General features: G+C 53.9%; 1 pseudogene across 1 annotated transcript in view; it reads right to left on the bottom strand.

Moving 5' to 3' along the window:
• LOC146042389 (basement membrane-specific heparan sulfate proteoglycan core protein-like) overlaps positions 1–24,235 on the bottom strand; it is a 53,303-nt pseudogene extending 29,068 nt beyond the window's left edge. Inside the window, exons 1-3 of the transcript XR_014463856.1 lie at positions 24,160–24,235; positions 18,608–18,772; positions 7,676–7,762 (exon numbers count right to left, since the gene is read on the bottom strand). The product of XR_014463856.1 is annotated as a basement membrane-specific heparan sulfate proteoglycan core protein-like (transcript). The remainder of the gene's footprint in view (positions 1–7,675; positions 7,763–18,607; positions 18,773–24,159) is intronic.
• Positions 24,236–25,406: the final 1,171 nt, after the last annotated feature.

Below are 25,406 nucleotides of genomic sequence, written 5' to 3'. Positions count from 1 at the left end.
CACGTGTACATGCGGCTGCGATGTAATGTATTATAACTCAGGGAGGATGCGCGGAGCATATCCAGCCTGTGTCCCACTCACACGTGTACACGCGGCTGCGATGTAATGTATTATAACTCAGGGAGGATGCGCGGAGCATATCCAGCATGTGTCCCACTCACACGTGTACATGCGGCTGCGATGTAATGTATTATAACTCCGGGAGGATGTACGGAGCCTGTGCACCACTCACACGTGTACATGCGGCTGTGATGTAATGTATTATTACTCAGGGAGGATGTACGGAGCCTGTGTCCCACTCACACGTGTACATGCGGCTGCGATGTAATGTATTATTACTCAGGGAGGATGTATGGAGCCTGTGCACCACTCACACGTGTACATGCGGCTGTGATGTAATGTATTATTACTCAGGGAGGATGTACGGAGCCTGTGTCCCACTCACACGTGTACATGCGGCTGCGATGTAATGTATTATTACTCAGGGAGGATGCGCGGAGCCTGTGTCCCACTCACACGTGTACATGCGGCTGCGATGTAATGTATTATTACTCAGGGAGGCTGTACGGAGCCTGTGCACCACTCACACGTGTACATGCGGCTGCGATGTAATGTATTATTACTCAGGGAGGATGTACGGAGCCTGTGTCCCACTCACACGTGTACACGCGGCTGCGATGTAATGTATTATTACTCAGGGAGGATGTATGGAGCCTGTGTCCCACTCACACGTGTACATGCGGCTGCGATGTAATGTATTATTACTCAGGGAGGATGTACGGAGCCTGTGTCCCACTCACACGTGTACACGCGGCTGCGATGTAATGTATTATTACTCAGGGAGGATGTACGGAGCCTGTGTCCCACTCACACGTGTACATGCGGCTGCGATGTAATGTATTATTACTCAGGGAGGATGTACGGAGCCTGTGCACCACTCACACGTGTACACGCGGCTGTGATGTAATGTATTATTACTCAGGGAGGATGTACGGAGCCTGTGTCCCACTCACACGTGTACATGCGGCTGCGATGTAATGTATTATTACTCAGGGAGGATGTACGGAGCCTGTGTCCCACTCACACGTGTACATGCGGCTGCGATGTAATGTATTATTACTCAGGGAGGATGCGCGGAGCATATCCAGCCTGTGTCCCACTCACACGTGTACATGCGGCTGCGATGTAATGTATTATTACTCAGGGAGGATGTACGGTGCCTGTGTCCCACTCACACATGTACATGCGGCTGTGATGTAATGTATTATTACTCAGGGAGGATGTACGGTGCCTGTGTCCCACTCACACGTGTACATGCGGCTGTGATGTAATGTATTATTACTCAGGGAGGATGTACGGAGCCTGTGTCCCACTCACACGTGTACATGCGGCTGCGATGTAATGTATTATTACTCAGGGAGGATGTACGGAGCCTGTGCACCACTCACACGTGTACATGCGGCTGTGATGTAATGTATTATTACTCAGGGAGGATGTACGGAGCCTGTGTCCCACTCACACGTGTACATGCGGCTGCGATGTAATGTATTATTACTCAGGGAGGATGTACGGAGCCTGTGCACCACTCACACGTGTACATGCGGCTGTGATGTAATGTATTATTACTCAGGGAGGATGTACGGAGCATGTGTCCCACTCACACGTGTACATGCGGCTGCGATGTAATGTATTATTACTCAGGGAGGATGTACGGAGCATGTGTCCCACTCACACGTGTACATGCGGCTGCGATGTAATGTATTATTACTCAGGGAGGATGTACGGAGCCTGTGTCCCACTCACACGTGTACATGCGGCTGCGATGTAATGTATTATTACTCAGGGAGGATGTACGGAGCCTGTGCACCACTCACACGTGTACATGCGGCTGCGATGTAATGTATTATTACTCAGGGAGGATGTACGGAGCCTGTGTCCCACTCACACGTGTACACGCGGCTGCGATGTAATGTATTATTACTCAGGGAGGATGCGCGGAGCCTGTGTCCCACTCACACGTGTACACGCGGCTGCGATGTAATGTATTATTACTCAGGGAGGATGCGCGGAGCCTGTGTCCCACTCACACGTGTACATGCGGCTGTGATGTAATGTATTAGGTACTCTTTACTTATCACGGCGCCCATTGCGGGCATCGCATGCACTAAAAAAACGGGTGTGATGCGACCGACGCGATGCCCGCGATTTCCCATAGGGAACAATGTTAAATGTCTCAATTGACCCGATTTTCCTGTTCAATGCCTCAATGGACCCGATTTTTCCATAGGAAACAATGTTAAATGGCCCACAGAGGCCAAATAGGCACCCTGAAGTGTGAAATGACCCCCACAATTGTTAACGCCACCCCACGATCAACGTGAACCCGAAGCGTGGCGAGCGGCGGTGGTACGCATCCTACGACCTTTTCATACCCCCACTATCCACGTCGGCGTGGAGTTGAGAATAGAATAGTGTGGCGAGCGCAGCGAGCCCCCGAGCCCGAAGCGTGGCGAGCGCAGCGAGCCCCGCGAGGGGACGCAGATACCTTCACAGGTAAACGCGTCCCTTTGCGGGCTTCACAGGTATCCGCGTCCGCTCGCCACGCTTCGGGTTCGGTGGCTCGCTGCGCTCGCCACACTATTCTATACTCCACGCCGACGTGGATAGTGGGGGTATGAAAAGGTCGGAGGACGCGTACCGCCGCCCCTCGCGGGCTCGCTGCGCTCGCCACGCTTCGGGTTCACGTTGATCGTGGGGTGGCGTTAACAATTGTGGGGGCCATTCCACACTTCAGGGTGCCTATTTGGCCTCTGTGGGCCATTTAACATTGTTTCCTATGGAAAAATCGGGACCATTGAGGCATTGAACAGTAAAAACGGGTCAATTGAGACATTTAACATTGTTCCCTATGGGAAATCGCGGGCATCGCGTCGGTCGCATCGCACCCGTTTTTTAGTGCATGCGATGCCCGCGATTTTTTTACCCGCGATCAAGATCGTGGGCGCCGTGATAAGTAAAGAGTACCATGTATTATTACTCAGGGAGGATGCGCGGAGCCTGTGTCCCACTCACACGTGTACATGCGGCTGCGATGTAATGTATTATTACTCAGGGAGGATGCGCGGAGCCTGTGCACCACTCACACGTGTACATGCGGCTGCGATGTACTGTATTATTACTCAGGGAGGCTGCGCGGAGCATGTGTCCCACTCACACGTGTACACGCGGCTGCGATGTAATGTATTATTACTCAGGGAGGATGTACGGAGCCTGTGTCCCACTCACACGTGTACATGCGGCTGCGATGTAATGTATTATTACTCAGGGAGGCTGCGCGGAGCATGTGTCCCACTCACACGTGTACACGCGGCTGCGATGTAATGTATTATTACTATGGGGGGCTGCGCAGAGCATATCCAGCCTGTGTCCCACTCACACGTGTACATGCGGCTGCGATGTAATGTATTATTACTCAGGGAGGATGCGCGGAGCATATCCAGCCTGTGTCCCACTCACACGTGTACATGCGGCTGCGATGTAATGTATTATTACTCAGGGAGGATGCGCGGAGCATATCTGGCCTGTGTCCCACTCACACGTGTACATGCGGCTGCGATGTAATGTATTATTACTCAGGAGGATGCGCGGAGCATATCCAGCCTGTGCACCACTCACACGTGTACATGCGGCTGCGATGTAATGTATTATTACTCAGGGAGGATGCGCGGAGCCTGTGTCCCACTCACACGTGTATATGCGGCTGCGATGTAATGTATTATTACTCAGGGAGGATGCGCGGAGCATATCTGGCCTGTGTCCCACTCACACGTGTACATGCGGCTGCGATGTAATGTATTATTACTCAGGGAGGATGCGCGGAGCCTGTGCACCACTCACACGTGTACATGCGGCTGCGATGTACTGTATTATTACTCAGGGAGGATGCGCGGAGCCTGTGTCCCACTCACACGTGTACATGCGGCTGCGATGTAATGTATTATTACTCAGGGAGGATGCGCGGAGCCTGTGCACCACTCACACGTGTACATGCGGCTGCGATGTAATGTATTATTACTCAGGGAGGATGCGCGGAGCATATCCAGCCTGTGCACCACTCACACGTGTACATGCAGCTGTGATGTAATGTATTATTACTCAGGAGGGCTGCGCAGAGCATATCCAGCCTGTGTCCCACTCACACGTGTACATGCGGCTGTGATGTAATGTATTATTACTCAGGGAGGCTGCGCGGAGCATGTGTCCCACTCACACGTGTACACGCGGCTGCGATGTAATGTATTATTACTCAGGGAGGATGTACGGAGCCTGTGTCCCACTCACACGTGTACATGCGGCTGCGATGTAATGTATTATTACTCAGGGAGGCTGCGCGGAGCATGTGTCCCACTCACACGTGTACATGCGGCTGTGATGTAATGTATTATTACTCAGGGAGGATGCGCGGAGCATATCCAGCCTGTGTCCCACTCACACGTGTACATGCGGCTGCGATGTAATGTATTATTACTCAGGGAGGATGCGCGGAGCATATCCAGCCTGTGTCCCACTCACACGTGTACATGCGGCTGCGATGTAATGTATTATTACTCAGGGAGGATGCGCGGAGCATATCTGGCCTGTGTCCCACTCACACGTGTACATGCGGCTGCGATGTAATGTATTATTACTCAGGGAGGATGCGCGGAGCATATCTGGCCTGTGTCCCACTCACACGTGTACATGCGGCTGCGATGTAATGTATTATTACTCAGGGAGGATGCGCGGAGCATATCTGGCCTGTGTCCCACTCACACGTGTACATGCGGCTGCGATGTAATGTATTATTACTCAGGGAGGATGCGCGGAGCATATCTGGCCTGTGTCCCACTCACACGTGTACATGCGGCTGCGATGTAATGTATTATTACTCAGGGAGGATGCGCGGAGCATATCTGGCCTGTGTCCCACTCACACGTGTACACGCGGCTGCGATGTAATGTATTATTACTCAGGGAGAATGCGCGGAGCATATCCAGCCTGTGCACCACTCACACGTGTACATGCGGCTGCGATGTACTGTATTATTACTCAGGGAGGATGCGTGGAGCATATCTGGCCTGTGTCCCACTCACACGTGTACATGCGGCTGTGATGTAATGTATTATTACTCAGGGAGGATGCGCGGAGCCTGTGTCCCACTCGCACGTGTATATGCGGCTGCGATGTAATGTATTATTACTCAGGGAGGATGCGCGGAGCATATCTGGCCTGTGTCCCACTCACACGTGTATATGCAGGATATCACTGAGAGTGCAGCCTATACAGTCACTAGGAACCAGTGACATCACTGAGAGTGCAGCCTATCTAGTCACTAGGAACCAGTGACATCACTAAGAGTGTTGGATAGCCAGTGACATCACTGGGATTGCGGCCTTTGCAGGATATCACTGAGAGTGCAGCCTATCCAGTCACTAGGAGCCAGTGACATCAATAATACCCCTTTTACACCGCCAAAAAATCCGGGTCAGCGGCGGGTCAGACCCGGATCATCGGCGGTGTAAATGGGTTATATCCGTGTCCATTTACACGGGTCCTCTTCCCAGGTCCTGACCTGGGTAGAACCCGGACAGGACCCGTGTAAAGGCCGGTGTAAATGGTCCCGCTGCGGGTGCAGGCACCCGCAGTGGGTCCACAGCGTGCAGCACTGGGGAAGCTGTCCCCAGGTTCTGGGAGAAGGGGGGTGTCGGCGGCTGCTGAGGGGAGATAGGGGTACCTGTCAGCCTGAGGTCGGAGCCGGAGGGGATGATGTGCGCCGCCACCGCTGCTGCTGGTGAATCAGGCCCAATATCATACAACTGCGGGCTGCGGGGGATGATGGTCGGAGCCTGAGGTCGGAGCCGGAGGGATGATGTGCGCCGCTGCTGCTGTACCACCCCCCGGCAGCCGGTCCCTGCGGCTAATGGACAGTCAGTGTCGGCGGTCCCTCCAGCGCATGGGAACTAGTACTAGTTCCTATGCGCCGGTGGGACCCCCGCCATTGACTGTCCATTCGCCGCAGGAACTTCGCGGCTGCGGGGGGAGGTACAGCAGCAGCGGCGCACATCATCCCCTCCGGCTCCGACCATCATCCCCCGCAGCCCGCAGTTGTATGCTATTGGGCCTGATTCAGGAGCAGCGGCGGCGGTGCACATCATCCCCTCCGGCTCCGACCATCATCGACCGCAGTTGTATGATATTGGGCCTGATTCAGAAGCAGCGGCGGCGGCACACATCATCCTCTCAGGCTCCGACCTCAGGCTGACAGGTACCCCCACCTCCCCTCAGCAGCCGCAGACACCCCCCTTCTCCCAGCACCCGGGGACAGCTTCCCCCCTCTACCCCTTCAGAATTTTTACCCAGGTTAAGTATAAATGGTGCAGACCCAGGTCCGACCCAGGTCGAAGTGCTGTGCAATTGGGGTATAAAGCAGGGTCAGACCCTGGAAACTCCAGCGTTCAAAGACCAGGGTCGGACCAGGGTTTTTGGTGTAAAAGGGGTATAAGAGTGCAGCCTATCCAGTCACTAGGAGCCAGTGACATCACTGAGAGTGCAGCCTATCCAGTCACTAGGAACCAGTGACATCACTGAGAGTGCAGCCTATGCAGACACTAGGAGCCAGTGACATCACTGAATGCACAGACATTTTTGTTCATATGGGGTTATGACATCCCATCATTCCCGCCGGTCATGACATCTCTTGTGCGGCAGTAGGACAAGTCCTGGATGAGGAGATCACAGAGGGATGTAACTGGCATAACATATCTCTACAGATACTACCACAACCAACGGTGCCATGACCAGAGCAGCTCTCGCAGAGTTCCCAGCGGCTGTGAGAAGCAGATGTGCGGGGGCTGCATTATTCCAGACTGGAGGAGGATAAAGGGTGGGAATCTGAGGGGGATCCAGGAGATGATATCTCAGGCACAAGCAGCATAATAGCCGTCCTCCGCTAGGGAACACAAACACAGGCTGACACACAAGCATCTGATCTGAGGAGATCTCCAACATCAGCAGATGCACTCATCTCCTCACTGTGCCAGACACTACGTATTCCCGGCATTATGGTCACTCAGCAAACAAACGCCATAGGAGGAGTCTCGTGTAAATAGCCACCTACTGCCAGCGAATCGGATTGTCTGCATGGACATCTGGGGAACCGTCAGGTGAATCGGAATGGCCGCCGATTCTCCCGTCACAAAGCGCAGTCCCTGGCTGTACTGTGTATACCAGGACAGGGCGAGCGAGGGCATGCAGCAATCCAGCATCTCCACAATATGCCACCCAGGAAATGCTCCTGCTCCGGTGGGCACTGGACCAGGTCAGCTTTCATGGTCAGACACGTGTCCCTCTATTAATAGCCCAGCGGAGGCCCAGATACCAGGTGCTAATGAAATGTGCCTGTCCTTCCTGTTTACATAAGCAGTGATAGCGATAGCCCAGCCTAATCTCCAAGTGTGTAACACAACTGGCGCTGCTAGATCATGTAGTGTGAGGGCCAGATCAGGGAAGGCAGCGACTGCGGCTTCCTCCACAGCAGAGACGTCATAGAGAGATTTTGTGGGAAACAAAACGCTACAGCTCCTGAACTTGCTCTATCACAGTGACCTCAGCCACAACCAGCAATGCCCCTCCTTACCTGTGGAGAATAAGGTTTTTGTCGTGGTTGTTGCCGTTGCATCGGTCGGTGTAATTCCACTGCCAATATCATTACTGCCATGGTCATCTGCAAAGGGAAAGAACCATCAGTACAGATCCAGAACACCTCAAGTGAGGTGCACTGTAGACTTACCGGAGAGATACATACTAATTACCCAACAGAGGACACATAACCAACCTTACACCCCACCGAGGACACGTAACCAAGCTCACACCCCACCGAGGACACGTAACCAAGCTCACACCCCACCGAGGACTCCTAGCCAAACTCACACGCCACGAGGACTCCTAGCCAACCTCACACGCCAAGGAGGACACGTAACCAACCTCACACCCCACTGAGGACACGTAACCAAGCTCACACCCCTCCGAGAACAGATAGGCAGCCTCACACACCACCGAGGACTCCTAGCCAGCCTCACACACCACCGAGGACTCCTAGCCAGCCTCACACCCCACCGAGGACTCCTAGCCAGCCTCACACGCCGCCGAGGACTCCTAACCAGCCTCACACGCCACCGAGGACTCCTAGCCAGCCTCACACGCCGCCGAGGACTCCTAACCAGCCTCACACGCCACCGAGGACTCCTAGCCAACCTTACACGCCACCGAGGACTCCTAGCCAACCTTACACGCCCCCGAGGACTCCTAGCCAACCTTACACGCCCCCGAGGACTCCTAGCCAGCCTCACACACCGCCGAGGACTCCTAGCCAGCCTCACACGCCGCCGAGGACTCCTAGCCAGCCTCACACGCCACCGAGGACTCCTAGCCAGCCTCACACGCCACCGAGGACTCCTAGCCAGCCTCACACGCCACCAAGGACTCCTAGCAAGCCTCACACGCCACCAAGGACTCCTAGCCAGCCTCACACGCCACCGAGGACTCCTAGCCAGCCTCACATGCCCCCAAAGACTCCTAGCCAGCCTCACACCCCGCCGAGGACTCCTAGCCAGCCTCACACGCCACCGAGGACTCCTAGCCAGCCTCACACGCCGCCGAGGACTCCTAGCCAGCCTCACACGCCTCCGAGGACTCCTAGCCAGCCTCACACGCCACCGAGGACTCCTAGCCAGCCTCACACCCCGCCGAGGACTCCTAGCCAGCCTCACACGCCACTGAGGACTCCTAGCCAGCCTCACACCCCGCCGAGGACTCCTAGCCAGCCTCACACGCCACCGAGGACTCCCAGCCAGCCTCACACGCCGCCGAGGACTCCTAGCCAGCCTCACACGCCCCCGAGGACTCCTAGCCAGCCTTAAACACAAACAACCCTTCACCCTGCCAAGCATTCCCAGTCCACACTCAGCAGATGCTTATACAGTTATACACAGACACCATAAATAAAATGTTGATGTTGACATGGATAATAGGTTAACTCAATGTGCGAAAGGTCAACAAGTAAAAACAGTTGACGTGATAATTGTCAACACAAGGGTGTTTTTCTATTTTTTATCCTTTACCATGCACATGGACCACTATCGGGAATAGTAACCTTGCTCAGCGTAGCATACACACATACACACACACACGCGCGCGCATGAAGGCCATACCAGGGAAAAAATGTAGAATGCAGATTATTGTATGAGCAAAGTCCACATACACTGAGCTGATTGCACTGACACACACACACACACCCTCCCCCTGCGCACTCGCTAGGATGGCTGTGACACACACACACAACCTGTGACCTCTGGGCGGAGAGAGGGCAGCTGGGGACATGGGCGCCATAACTAGAACAGGCCAGATGCTCCCAAACATTACACTCTATTTATAATACCCAACATTGGCCAGATTCAGAGAAGTGCGCAGACCGGATGCGGACTTCAACCCTTGTGTGTGTATGCGCTACACTCGCAAAACCCAGGAGCGGAGCATGGTGTACCTGGTGGAAGGGGGTGTAAGTGGGAAGCCCAGGAGCGGAGCCTTGTGTACCTGTTGGAAGGGGACATGTTGGAGGGGGTGTAGTTGGGAAGCCCAGAAGTGGAGCCTTGTGTACCTGGTGGAAGGGGACATGTTGGAGGGGATGTAAGTAGGAAGCCCAGGAACGGAGCTCTGTGTACCTGGTGGAAGGGGACATGTCGGAGGGGGTGTAAGTGGGAAGCTCAGGAGCGCAACACTGTGTACCTGGGGGAAGGGGACATGTCGGAGGGTGTGTACGTGGGAAGCCCGGGAGCGGAGCACTGTGTACCTGGTGGAAGGGGACATGTTGGAGGGGGTGTAAGTGGGAAGACCAGGAGCGGAGCACGGTGTACCTGGTGGAAGTGGACATGTTGGAGGGGGTGTAAGTGGGAAGCTCAGGAGCGGAGCCTTGTGTACCTGCTGGAAGGGGACATGTTGGAGGGGGTGTAAGTGGGAAGCCCAGGAGCGGAGCACTGTGTACCTGGTGGAAGAGGACATGTTGGAGGGGGTGTAAGTGTGAAGCCCAGGAGCAGAGCCTTGTGTACCTGCTGGAAGGGGACATGTTGGAGGGGGTGTAAGTGGGAAGCCCAGGAGCGGAGCACTGTGTACCTGGCGGAAGGGGAGATGTTGGAGGGGGTGTAAGTGGGAAGTCCAGGAGCGGAGCCTTGTGTACCTGGTGGAAGGGGACATGTTGGAGGGGGTGTAAGTGGGAAGCTCAGGAGCGGAGCCTTGTGTACCTGGTGGAAGGGGACATGTTGGAGGGTATGTAAGTGGGAAGCCCAGGAGCGGAGCCTTGTGTACCTGGTGGAAGGGGACATGTTGGAGGGGGTGTACGTGGGAAGCCCAGGAGCGGAGCTCTGTATACCTGGTGGAAGGGGACATGTCGGAGGGGGTGTAAGTGGGAAGCTCAGGAGCGGAGCCTTGTGTACCTGGTGGAAGGGGACATGTTGGAGGGGGTGTAAGTGGGAAGCACAGCTGTCCCCCCACAGTCCCCATGTAATCAGACACAGACACAATGTCCTCTGGGTGTAGTGTCACCACACCGGCTAGGAGTATACCACACAGGTAGCTCTGCTGATAACCAGCCAGAAATAGAGTGAATGGTTAATATGTCAGCTAGTGTTTCCCATAAAGCTGCAGTGACAGGTGAGGCTGTAATTACAGAGATGCCATCGCTCTGCATACCAGGGGGCACAGAAGTGGCTGCACATCACATCATAGCCCTGTCCTTATGGGTAGTCAGCTGTGCTGCTGCTACGTGACCAGGAATGTGACAGACACACGAGTACAGGACACAGAGATACACATCTCCCGCTGCATGACATTACACCGCAGGCCACCTCACCTGCACACACGCTGCCATGTCACATGTTATATACCCTGCACACGCCCGTGTCACACAGATAACACTGTCAGAATACAGGACTTATATCCCGAGGACACAGAGATACACATCTCCCGCTGCATGACATTACACCGCAGGCCACCTCACCTGCACACACGCTGCCGTGTCACATGTTATATACCCCGCACACGCCCGTGTCACACAGATAACACTGTCAGAGTACAGGACATATATCCCAAGGACACAGAGATACACACCTCCCGCTGCATGACATTACACCGCAGGCCACCTCACCTGTACACACGCTGCCGTGTCACATGTTATATACCCCGCACACGCCCGTGTCACACAGATAACACTGTCAGAGTACAGGACTTATATCCCGAGGACACAGAGATACAAATCTCCCGCTGCATGACATTACACCGCAGGCCACCTCACCTGTACACACGCTGCCGTGTCACATGTTATATACCCCGCACACGCCCGTGTCACACAGATAACACTGTCAGAGTACAGGATTTATATCCCGAGGACACAGAGATACACATCTCCCGCTGCATGACATTACACCGCAGGCCACCTCACCTGTACACATGCTGCCGTGTCACATGTTATATACCCCGCACACGCCCGTGTCACACAGATAACACTGTCAGAGTACAGGACTTATATCCCGAGGACACAGAGATACAAATCTCCCGCTGCATGACATTACACCGCAGGCCACCTCACCTGTACAACAGACACCTGCACACATGCTGCCGTGTCACATGTTATATACCCCGCACACGCCCGTGTCACACAGATAACACTGTCAGAGTACAGGACTTATATCCCGAGGACACAGCGATACACATCTCCCGCTGCATGACATTACACCGCAGGCCACCTCACCTGCACACACGCTGCCGTGTCACATGTTATATACCCCGCACACGCCCGTGTCACACAGATAACACTGTCAGAGTACAGGACGTATATCCCGAGGACACAGAGATACACATCTCCCGCTGCATGACATTACACCGCAGGCCACCTCACCTGCACACACGCTGCCGTGTCACATGTTATATACCCCGCACACGCCCGTGTCACACAGATAACACTGTCAGAGTACAGGACATATATCCCAAGGACACAGAGATACACACCTCCCGCTGCATGACATTACACCGCAGGCCACCTCATCTGTACAACAGACACCTGCACACACGCTGCCGTGTCACATGTTATATACCCCTTACACGCCCGTGTCACACAGATAACACTGTCAGAGTACAGGACGTATATCCCGAGGACACAGAGATACACATCTCCCGCTGCATGACATTACACCGCAGGCCACCTCACCTGCACACACGCTGCCGTGTCACATGTTATATACCCCGCACACGCCCATGTCACACAGATAACACTGTCAGAGTACAGGACGTATATCCCGAGGACACAGAGATACACATATCCCGCTGCATGACATTACATCGCAGGCCACCTCACCTGCACACACGCTGCCGTGTCACATGTTATATACCCCGCACACGCCCGTGTCACACAGATAACACTGTCAGAGTACAGGACGTATATGCCGAGGACACAGAGATACACATCTCCCGCTGCATGACATTACACCGCAGGCCAGCACACACGCTGCCGTGTCACATGTTATATACCCCGCACACGCCCGTGTCACACAGATAACACTGTCAGAATACAGGACATATATCCCGAGGACACAGAGATACACATCTCCCGCTGCATGACATTACACCGCAGGCCACCTCACCTGCACACACGCTGCCGTGTCACATGTTATATACCCCGCACACGCCCGTGTCACACAGATAACACTGTCAGAATACAGGACATATATCCCGAGGACACAGAGATACACATCTCCCGCTGCATGACATTACACCGCAGGCCACCTCACCTGTACAACAGACACCTGCACACACGATGCCGTGTCACATACCCTGCACACACCCGTGTGTCACATGTTATATACCCTGCACGCTTATGTGTCACATGCTAACCCGCACAACTGACCCGCATCAGTCAGGCTTTCATGCCCAACACACAACTGACTATAGTTGTGAATGGTCTGCCCACACACTAGAAAGATCTGCGATCGTAAGATGTGCGCATAAATTAGCCTTGAAATCTTTTTTCCGTCCTGGACAAAAGATTTCAGGCAAGCGCACATCTTTACCAAAGATTTTTCTTAAGATCCCGTGTGCGTTCCTATGGATCTTTTGTTAAATCTTCTGATCTTTTGTGCAGCACGTAAGATCAGAAGATTCAGCTAAAGATCCACGGGAGCGCGCATCGGACAAAACTCGGCCGATTTTCGACCGATTAGCGGTAAACATCGGACGATATATCGGACGATTTACCGGAAATTGGCTAATCGGCCCAAAAATCGTTCTAGTGTGTGGGCACCTTAAGATCAGAAGATTGAGCTAAAGATCCACAGGAGCGCGCATCGGACCGAAATCGACCGATATTCGACCGATTATCGGTAAACATCGGACAATATATCGGAAATCGGCCCAAAAATCGTTTGTGTGTGGGCACCTTTAAAGACACAGCCCTCTCTTGGTTCTCATCCTACCTATCAAAACGCTCCTTTAAGGCCCCCATACATTAGGCCGACTTGTCCTTAGGACAAGTCGGACCCAATTCTCCTGTGAGCCGCCCGGGATACTCAGGTCTACCTATCCTCCCCGGACCTGTCCCCATCTGTACGCGGATGATACTCAGCTCTACCTATCCTCCCCGGACCTGTCCCCATCTGTACGCGGATGATACTTAGCTCTACCTATCCTCCCCGGTCCTGTCCTCATCTGTACGCGGATGATACTCAGCTCTACCTATCCTCCCCGCACCTGTCCCCATCTGTACGTGGATGATACTCGGCTCTACCTATCCTCCCCGGACCTTTCCCCATCTGTACATGGATGATACTCAGCTCTACCTATCCTCCCCGGACCTTTCCCCATCTGTACATGGATGATACTCAGCTCTACCTATCCTCCCCGGACCTGTCCCCATCTGTATGCGGATGATACTCAGCTCTACCTATCCTCCCCGGACCTGTCCCCATCTGTATGCTGATGATACTCAGCTCTACCTATCCTCCCCGGACCTGTCCCCATCTGTACGCGGATGATACTCAGCTCTACCTATCCTCCCCGGACCTATCCCCATCTGTATGCGGATGATACTCAGCTCTACCTATCCTCCCCGGACCTGTCCCCATCTGTATGCGGATGATACTCAGCTCTACCTATCCTCCCCGGACCTGTCCCCATCTGTACGCTGATGATACTCAGCTCTACCTATCCTCCCGCACCTGTCCCCATCTGTACGCGGATGATACTCAGCTCTACCTATCCTCCCCGCACCTGTCCCCATCTGTACACGGATGATACTCAGCTCTACCTATCCTCCCCGGACATGTCCCCATCTGTACGCGGATGATACTCGGCTCTACCTATCCTCCCCGGACATGTCCCCATCTGTACGCTGATGATACTCAGCTCTACCTATCCTCCCGGACCTGTCCCCATCTGTACGCGGATGATACTCAGCTCTACCTATCCTCCCCGCACCTGTCCCCATCTGTACACGGATGATACTCAGCTCTACCTATCCTCCCCGCACCTGTCCCCATCTGTACACGGATGATACTCAGCTCTACCTATCCTCCCCGGACATGTCCCCATCTGTACGCTGATGATACTCAGCTCTACCTATCCTCCCCGGACCTGTCCCCATCTGTACGCGGATGATACTCGGCTCTACCTATTCTCCCCGGACCTGTCCCCATCTGTATGCGGATGATACTCAGCTCTACCTATCCTCCCCGGACCTGTCCCCATCTGTATGCGGATGATACTCAGCTCTACCTATCCTCCCCGGACCTGTCCCCATCTGTATGCGGATGATACTCAGCTCTACCTATCCTCCCCGGACCTGTCCCCATCTGTACGCGGATGATACTCAGCTCTATCTATCCTCCCCGGACCTGTCACCATCTGTATGCGGATGATACTCGGCTCTACCTATTCTCCCCGGACCTGTCCCCATCTGTACGCGGATGATACTCGGCTCTACCTATTCTCCCCGGACCTGTCCCCATCTGTATGCGGATGATACTCGGCTCTACCTATTCTCCCCGGACCTGTCCCCATCTGTATGCGGATGATACTCAGCTCTACCTATCCTCCCCGGACCTGTCCCCATCTGTATGCGGATGATACTCAGCTCTACCTATCCTCCCCGGACCTGTCCCCATCTGTATGCGGATGATACTCAGCTCTACCTATCCTCCCCGGACCTGTCCCCATCTGTATGCGGATGATACTCCGCTCTACCTATCCTCCCCGGACCTGTCCCCATCTGTACGCGGATGATACTCAGCTCTACCTATCCTCCCGGACATGTCCCCATCTGTACGCGGATGATACTCAGCTCTACCTCTCCTCCCCGGACCTGTCCCCATCTGTACGCGGATGATACTCAGCTCTACCTCTCCTCCCCGGACCTGTCCCCATCTGTACGCGGATGATACTCGGCTCTACCTATCCTCCCCGCACCTGTCCCCATCTGTACACGGATGGTACTCAGCTCTACCTATCCTCCCCGGACCTGTCCCTATCTGTACGCTGATGATACTCAGCTCTACCTATCCTCCCCGGACCTGTCCCCATCTGTACGCGGATGATACTCAGCTCTACCTATCCTCCCCGGACCTGTCCCCATCTGTACGCGGATGCTACTCAGCTCTACCTATCCTCACCGGACCTGTCCCCATCTGTACGCGGATGCTACTCAGCTCTACCTATCCTCCCCGGACCTGTCCCCATCTGTACGCTGATGATACTCAGCTCTACCTATCCTCCCGGACCTGTCCCCATCTGTACGCGGAGGATACTCAGCTCTACCTATCCTCCCCGCACCTGTCCCCATCTGTACACGGATGATACTCAGCTCTACCTATCCTCCCCGGACCTGTCCTCATCTGTATGCGGATGATACGCAGCTCTACCTATCCTCTCCGGACCTGTCCCCATCTGTACGCGGATGCTACTCAGCTCTACCTATCCTCCCCGCACCTGTCCCCATCTGTAAGCGGGTGATACTCAGCTCTACCTATCCTCCCCGGACCTGTCCCCATCTGTATGCTGATGATACTCAGCTCTTCCTATCCTCCCCGGACCTGTCCCCATCTGTACGTGGATGATACTCAGCTCTACCTATCCTCCCCGCACCTGTCCCCATCTGTACGCGGATGATACTCAGCTCTACCTATCCTCCCCGGACCTGTCCCCATCTGTACGCGGATGATACTCAGCTCTACCTATCCTCCCCGGACCTGTCCCCATCTGTACGCGGATGATACTCAGCTCTACCTATCCTCCCCGGACCTGTCCCCATCTGTATTGAGCCGTGTCTCTGAATGCCTTTCTGCTGTTTCATCCTGGATGTCATCTCGCCACCTCAAACTTAATATCTCAAAAACAGAATTAATTATATTTCCGCCAATAAATAGTAGTTACCAACCTGATATCTCTATCGCTGTTGAGAAGATGACAATCACTCCTACCTCTCAAGCTCGCTGCCTAGGTGTTATCCTTGACTCAGAACTTTCCTTTGTACCCCACTTTCAATCTGTCTCAAAATCATGTCACATGCACCTAAAAAACATATTTAAAATTCGCCCTTACCTTACACAAGACACTGAAAAGACTCTAATCCATGCTCTCATCATCTCACGCATTGATTATTGCAATAGTCTCCTTATTGGCCTTCCCCAATACAGACTCTCCTCACTACAGTCCATTATGAATGCAGCTGCAAGGCTAATCTTCCTAGCCAGACGTTCATCATCTGCAAAGCTACTCTGTCAGTCACTTCATTGGTTACCTGTATTCTACCGTACTCAATACAAAATTATTTTACTTACACACAAAGCCATAAACCAAACTACAGCAACATACATATCTTCTCTTATCTCAAAATATCTTCCAACCCGACCTCTACGCTCCTCCCAAGATCTGCGTCTCTCATCCACACTCATTACTCGCTCACATTCCTGACTGCAGGACTTTCTTCGGGCTGCACCCTCTGTGGAATGCCCTCCCAAGCACAATAAGACTCTCCTCCAGTCTCCAAACCTATAAGCGTTCCCTGAAAACTCATCTCTTCAGGCAGCTTATCAAGTTCCAGAACCAGTCATAGAACCTTGCGTTCTGGTGGAATCGATGCAATAAAGAATACAGTATCTATCCTTATGTATCAATGCCTATTTCCCTATAGACTGTAAGCTTGCGAGCAGGGCCCTCATACCTTTGTCTCTCTGTAAATACCCTGTTTGTTGTATCACTGTCTCCTTTGTAAAGCGCAAAAGAATACGCTGCGCTACATAAGAAACTGTTAATAAATAAATGTTAGGTACTTATGTAGTATCTGGGCTGCCGATTTTTTGATTGTATGCCTTAAGTTAAGGCATACAATCAGATGCGATGCGATGCGATATCGCATCGCATCGCATCGCATGCGACCATCGGATGCGATGACCCGATTTTTCCATAGGAATCAATGTTAAAATGGACTGAGTCCATTTTAACATGGAATTCAATGGGAAAAAGGGGTCCTTTTCATACCCCTACTATCCAAGTGGGCATGGAGTTGGATATAAACCTGTGGCGAGCGTAGCGAGCCACCGAGCCCGAAGCGTGGCGAGCGAAGCGAGCCCCGCGAGGGGCCGGTATTCTGTGTCCCCTCGCGGGGCTCGCTACGCTCGCCACGCTTCGGGCTCGGTGGCTCGCTACGCTCGCCACAGGTTTATATCCAACTCCATGCCCACTTGGATAGTAGGGGTATGAAAAGGACCCCTTTTTCCCATTGAATTCCATGTTAAAATGGACTCAGTCCATTTTAACATTGATTCCTATGGAAAAATCGGGTCATCGCATCGCATCGCATCGATGGTCGCATGCGATGCGATGCGATGTGCCCGATTCGACCCGATTTAGAAATCGGCAGCCCAGATACTACATAAGTACCAAATGTTATATACTCCCCTACACGCCCCTGTGTCACACGTGTTACTTCCCTACACACGGCCCTGTGTCACACGTGTTATAAACCCTGCACACGCCCGTGTCACACGTGTTATAAACCTAGCACACGCCCATGTCACACATGTTATAAACCCTGCACACGCCCGTGTCACGCGTGTTATATACCCTGCACACTCCCCTATGTCACACGTGTTATATACCCTGCACACGCCCCTATGTCACACGTGTTATATACCCTGCACACGCCCCTGTGTCACACGTGTTATATACCCTGCACATGTCCCTGTGTTACACATGTTATATACCCCGCACACGCCCGTGTGTTACACATGTTATATACCCCGCACACGCATGTGTCATGTTAAATACCACAGCACACGCTTCTGTATTACAGGTGACAAGTATTACCTCAGCCAGATTGATCACACCCTCGGTGCACAAGCAGGGATATCCCTAGGACATAGACTGTTGGGGTACCTTGAGGATGGTGTCAGGGAACCCCAACAGCATGTCCCATTAATTCCCCAGACTCCTATAGGACAGACAGTATAAGGAAGCTGCAATCTCCATTCACCTCCAGAGGCCTCATCCGCCATAAAGTCCTCATCATCTCCGAGCTCCCCGTAACGCCAGCCATGTTGTCTTGTCCGCGTCTCCGACTCATTCTCAGGGAAATAGACTTCATCCAGTACTCTGGAAGCAATGGCAGCCTGCAGGACACAGACAGGAGACGGGTTACCTCATCAGCATGTACCACCCAATTCTGGGGTACAGTATACAGGTCAGGGGGTACAATGCTTAGACACATAGGTGATACATGGACAGGATTGTGGGGACGGCGTGCAGTGGGGGTACAGGACACAGGCGGGTTCAGGATACAGGCGCACAGTCGGGGTACAGGACACAGGCGGGGTTCAGGATACAGACGCGCAGTCGGGGTCCCTTCCTCCCATGCTCCCACTATCCCCCTCCTCAGCGTGGAATCACACAGTGTCCCCTCCACCTGACACCCCCACTATCCCCCTCCTCAGCCTGGGATCACACAGTGTCCCCTCCACCTGACACCCCCACTATCCCTCTCCTCAGCCTGGGATCACACAGTGTCCCTTCCACCTGACACCCCCACTATCCCTCTCCTCAGCCTGGGATCACACAGTGGGGCAGATGTATTAAGCTTTAACAAGAGATAAATGCAAGTGTGATGAGGAGAGATAAACGTCCAGCCAATCACCTGCCAACTGCCATGTTACAAGCTGGGTTTGAAAAAAGTCAGTAATACCCCTTTCCCACTGCAGGCTTTACACGTGTAAATGCCGTTTTTTTAGCCTTTTTAAACGGCTAGAGCTGCAGTGGGAAAGCTCCAGGTTGCTTTACACGGGTAACAAATACCGGTTTTTGTTACCCGTGTAAAAAGCAGTGTTTTTAACGTGTAGGAGCCGTTTTTTCGGCAGTGGGAAAGGGGTAGCCCTTTACCCGTTAAAAAAAAAAACGGCATGGGGTCCCCCCCACTGCGGTAACCAGCACCAGGCTGAAGGAGCCGGGGCTGGTATTAAAAAAATCAGGAAACCCGACAAATAGGGGTTCCCTGATTTTTTACAACCAGCCCCAGGCTCCAGGTCCGGGGCTGGTTCCCAAAATACGGGGGACAAAATGACTAGGGGTCCCCCGTATTTTAAGAACCAGCCCCAGGCACAACCAGCCAGCAGGGTAATGCCACAGCCGGGGGACACTTATTATATAAGTTCCCGCGGCCAAAGCATTCATCCCTACCGACCAGTCAGCCTGGCCAGGGGCCCTGGGGGAGTGGGGACCCCCCCAATAAAGGGGTCCCCCCCCTCCAGGACTTACCTGACCAGGCTGAAGCCTGGTGCTGTCCTCGATGCCCCTGGGCGGTGGGCATCGAGCTGATGGTATGGTGTAAAAAATAGAATAAAAACCATTGTCTTTTACTGGTGAACTATGAGTCCCAGCAAGCCTCCCCCGCAAGCTGGGACTTGGAGAACCACAAGTCCCAGCCTGCGGGGCATTAAAGGGCCCGCTGGGTCTTGTAGTTCCACAGTAAAAGAAAGAGTTAAATAAACACACTGACACACGTGAAAAATAAAAGTTTAATACATACATAACACATACATACTGATACTTACCTATCTTGAGCCCGTAGGTAGCCCTGGTCCTGATGTCCTGGTCCGTGTCGGCGTCTGTATCCATGTCGGCATCCCTGTCGGCGACGGCGTCGGCGGTCCGGAGTCCGAAGAAATCCATTTGGGAAGCTGTGGAAGGAAACTATACTCACCTGTCCCAGCGCGACGTAGTCCAGGTAAGGTCTTTGCAAAAAAAACAAACCGAACACCCGAACCAAGCGGACACGGAGACGCACGGTGTTTGTTTACATCGTGCGGCTCCGCCTCCCGAATGCCGCTATTGGCCGCCTTGCGGCTCTCAGCTGTCCGCTTGGTTCGGGTGTTCGGTTTGTTTTTTTGCAAAGAACTTACCTGGACTACGTCGCGCTGGGACAGGTGAGTATGGTTTCCTTCCACAGCTTCCCAAATGGATTTCTTCGGACTCCGGACCGCCGACGCCGTCGCCGACAGGGATGCCGACATGGATACAGACGCCGACACGGACCAGGACATCAGGACCAGGGCTACCTACGGGCTCAAGATAGGTAAGTATCAGTATGTATGTGTTATGTATGTATTAAACTTTTATTTTTCACGTGTGTCAGTGTGTTTATTTAACTCTTTCTTTTACTGTGGAACTACAAGACCCAGCGGGCCCTTTAATGCCCCGCAGGCTGGGACTTGTGGTTCTCCAAGTCCCAGCTTGCGGGGGAGGCTTGCTGGGACTCATAGTTCACCAGTAAAAGACAATGGTTTTTATTCTATTTTTTACACCATACCATCAGCTCGATGCCCACCGCCCAGGGGCATCGAGGACAGCACCAGGCTTCAGCCTGGTCAGGTAAGTCCTGGAGGGGGGGGACCCCTTTATTGGGGGGGTCCCCACTCCCCCAGGGCCCCTGGCCAGGCTGACTGGTCGGTAGGGTTAATGCTTTGGCCGCGGGAACTTATATCATAAGTGTCCCCCGGCTGTGGCATTACCCTGCTGGCTGGTTGTGCCTGGGGCTGGTTCTTAAAATACGGGGGACCCCTAGTCATTTTGTCCCCCGTATTTTGGGAACCAGCCCCAGACCTGGAGCCTGGGGCTGGTTGTAAAAAATCAGGAATCCCCTATTTGTCGGGTTTCCTGATTTTTTATTACCAGCCCCGGCTCTTTCAGCCTGGTGCTGGTTACGGCAGTGGGGGTGACCCCACGCCGTTTTTTTTTTTTTAAATTCTCCCCCCCCCTATCTTTACACTGCTTAAACGGGTTTTTAAACGGGTAAGTGTGAATGTGACAAAAACAGCTTTTAAACAGTAATTTACCGTTTAAAAGCTGCAGTGGGAAAGAGTCTTTATGGCTCTTACCCGTTTAAAGACCCGTTTAAAAAAAGTGGGAAAGCAGCATATGGAGCTGATTGGCTGGAAGTTTATCTCTTGTTAAGGCTTAATACATCTGCCCTATTTTCCCATCCTCCCACGCCCCCAATATCCCCCTCCTTAGCCTGGGATCACACAGTGTCCCTACCTGACAGACTCCCCTCCTCCCACGCCCCCGCTATCCCCCTCCTTAGCCTGGGATCACACAGTGTCACTACCTGACAGACTCCCCTCCTCCCACGCCCCCGCTATCCCCCTCCTTAGCCTGGGATCACACAGTGTCACTACCTGACAGACTCCCCTCCTCAGCCTGGGATCACACAGTGTCCCTACCTGATAGACTCCCCTCCTCCCACTATTCCCCTCCTCAGCCTGGGATCACACAGTGTCCCTACCTGATAGACTCCCCTCCTCCCACTATTCCCCTCCTCAGCCTGGGATCACACATCATCCCTACCTGACAGACTCCCCTCCTCCCATGCCCCTGCTATCCCCCTCCTTAGCCTGGGATCACACAGTGTCCCTACCTGACAAACTCCCCTCCTCCCACTATCCCTCTCCTCAGCCTGGGATCACACAGTGACCCTACCTGACAGACTCCCCTCCTCCCACTATCCCCCTCCTCAGCCTGGGATCACACAGTGACCCTACCTGACAGACTCCCCTCCTCCCACTATCCCTCTCCTCAGCCTGGGATCACACAGTGACCCTACCTGACAGACTCCCCTCCTCCCACTATCCCCCTCCTCAGCCTGGGATCACACAGTGACCCTACCTGACAGACTCCCCTCCTCCCACTATCCCCCTCCTCAGCCTGGGATCACATAACATCTCTACCTACCTGACTGACTCCCATCCTCCCACGCCCCCGATATCCCCCTCCTCAGCCTGGGATCACACAGTGTCCCTACCTGACAGACTCCCCTCCTCCCACGTCCCCGATATCCCCCTCCTCAGCCTGGGATCACACAGTGTCCCTACCTGACAGACTCCCCTCCTCCCATGTCCCCGCTATCCCCCTCCTCAGCCTGGGATCACACAGTGTCCCTACCTGACAGACTCCCCTCCTCCCACGTCCCTGATATCCCCCTCCTCAGCCTGGGATCACACAGTGTCCCTACCTGACAGACTCCCCTCCTCAGCCTGGGATCACACAGTGTCCCTACCTGACAGACTCCCCTCCTCCCACTATCCCCCTCCTCAGCCTGGGATCACACAACATCCCTACCTGACAGACTCCCCTCCTCCCACGTCCCCGCTATCCCCCTCCTTAGCCTGGGATCACACAGTGTCCCTACCTGACAGACTCCCCTCCTCCCACGTCCCCGATATCCCCCTCCTCAGCCTGGGATCACAGTGTCCCTACCTGACAGACTCCCCTCCTCCCACGTCCCCGCTATCCCCCTCCTCAGCCTGGGATCACACAGTGTCCCTACCTGACAGACTCCCCTCCTCCCACTATCCCCCTCCTCAGCCTGGGATCACACAGTGTCCCTACCTGACAGACTCCCCTCCTCAGCCTGGGATCACACAACATCCCTACCTGACAGACTCCCCTCCTCCCACGTCCCCGCTATCACCCTCCTCAGCCTGGGATCACACAGTGTCCCTACCTGACAGACTCCCCTCCTCCCACGTCCCTGATATCCCCCTCCTCAGCCTGGGATCACACAGTGTCCCTACCTGACAGACTCCCCTCCTCCCACTATCCCCCTCCTCAGCCTGGGATCACACAACATCCCTACCTGACAGACTCCCCTCCTCCCACTATCCCCCTTCTCAGCCTGGGATCACACAGTGTCCCTACCTGACAGACTCCCCTCCTCCCACTATCCCCCTCCTCAGCCTGGGATCACACAACATCCCTACCTGAGACACCCCTCCTCCCACGCCCCCGCTATCCCCCTCCTCAGCCTGGGATCACACAACATCCCTACCTGACAGACTCCCCTCCTCCCACGCCCCCGCTATCCCCCTCCTCAGCCTGGGATCACACAACATCTCTACCTGACAGACTCCCCTCCTCCCACGTCCCCGCTATCCCCCTCCTCAGCCTGGGATCACACAGTGTCCCTACCTGACAGACTCCCCTCCTCCCACGCCCCCGATATCCCCCTCCTCAGCCCATCAGACCGCATAAAGACTGGAATGTGTGGTGACAGCACTTTCCTGTGTAAATACGCCGGGCTTATGATTACAGGGCGACCAGGCCGGGAACAAAGGGATTTAACGCTAACATAAAAGGTGTTTAATCAGCTTGGGCTGAACTGAATGACAGCTGGATCCATGGAAGAGCGATGGGGAAACGCTGGTTGGCGTTCCATGCAGCGTGTAAATGCCGCCATGGCATGATGCCGGCACATGAGACAGGATATTAACCAATACATGGGTCATGTAACCAAGAACACCTGTACGACAAGCAAGCCGAGTAAAGGCGCACAAGGCATGAGGCACCAGATACCTCACAGTAGAAACTCAATTCAAGAGTCTTCCCAAATGCTTTTGTGCGGCATGTTTCTTATGGAGAACAAATCTGCCGACAGTGTCAGCATCTTGTGACTTGGGACAAGTCACTGTGTGCCCTAATTGCAGGCACCAACATTACGTTAGATTGTCAGCTCCCCAGGACAGAGCTTTAATACCTCACTTGTAATAACCAATGGGCAGATACAAGCTGTGCGCTCCGTGGTCAGCTGCTCCCAGCGCAGAATAAGGCCCTTCATTGCTACTCTGGAAAAAGTTTCCAGTCGATGGTTACGAAACGCGTTGACAACTTCCGCTGTGACGTCACGCTCGGAATCTCCACCTGCGCTACTCCTTGTGGCAGGGGCGGGCTGGGCCGGGGGGCAGAGTGCCATATGCCCCCCGGGCCGCTTACCCACCCACTGGCTGCGGGCCGCGCTGGATCAGCTCCTCCAGCCCTCCTGCGCTGGCCGCGGCTTCCAGAACACGGCCGCGGCTACAGGAAAATGGCCGCCGGCCTCCTGCACTGAGGATATCCTCAGTGCAGGAGGCCAGCAGCCATTTTCCTGTAGCCGCGGCTGTGTTCTGGAAGCCGCGGCCAGCGCAGGAGGGCTGGAGGAGCTGATCCAGCATGGCCCGCAGCCAGTGGGTGGGTAAGCGCTCCCCCCCCTCCCCGCAGCATATGTGTTTCTGGCACTCTGTGGGGGCATATGTGCTTCTGGCACTCTGTGGGGGCATATGTGTATTTGGCACTGTGGCGGAATATCTGGCACTGTGGGGGCATATCTGGCACTGTGGGGGCATATGTGTATTTGGCACTGTGGCGGAATATCTGGCACTGTGGGGGCATATCTGGCACTGTGGACATCACATTGTGCGGTGTAATGGGCATCATGGTATGGGGCGTAATGGGCATTACGGTGTGGAGAGCATTGGGAATTGCCATCACAGTATGGGGTGTAATGAGCATCAAGGTGTGCGGCATAATGTGTAATTAGCATCACAGTGTGCGGTGTATTGAGTAATTAGCATCGCAGTTTTGGGCGTAATGTGTAACTGGCATCATGGTGTTCAGCATAATGTGTAATTGGCATTATGGCATGTGGCTTTATGTGTAATGGGTATTACAAGGTTCGCTAAAATGTGCAATCTGCAGGTAGACAATACAATCATGGTACAGGCCACGTCCCCTTATGATAGGCCACGCCCCTAATTTTCCTGCGCGTCTTCGGCGCGCAAAAGCATTCCGTCTGCCGTACAGTTGGCAGATTATGGGCCAGTGCTCTGGACTTGCCCCCTAGGCTAAAAGTTGCCAGCCAGCCCCTGCCTTGTGGTATCCCCTCACTACTTCCTAACTGCTTCATATTAACCCTCTTCTAATTACTGCTTGGACTTTATCTTGCGTGTCTGCATACACGCTAATCTCAGCAG

This window comes from Crinia signifera, chromosome 19 (assembly GCF_055691185.1).
Source record: "Crinia signifera chromosome 19, ASM5569118v1, whole genome shotgun sequence".
NCBI classification, from domain to species: Eukaryota; Metazoa; Chordata; class Amphibia; order Anura; family Myobatrachidae; genus Crinia; species Crinia signifera.
This window is presented reverse-complemented; position numbering and strand designations above follow the sequence as displayed.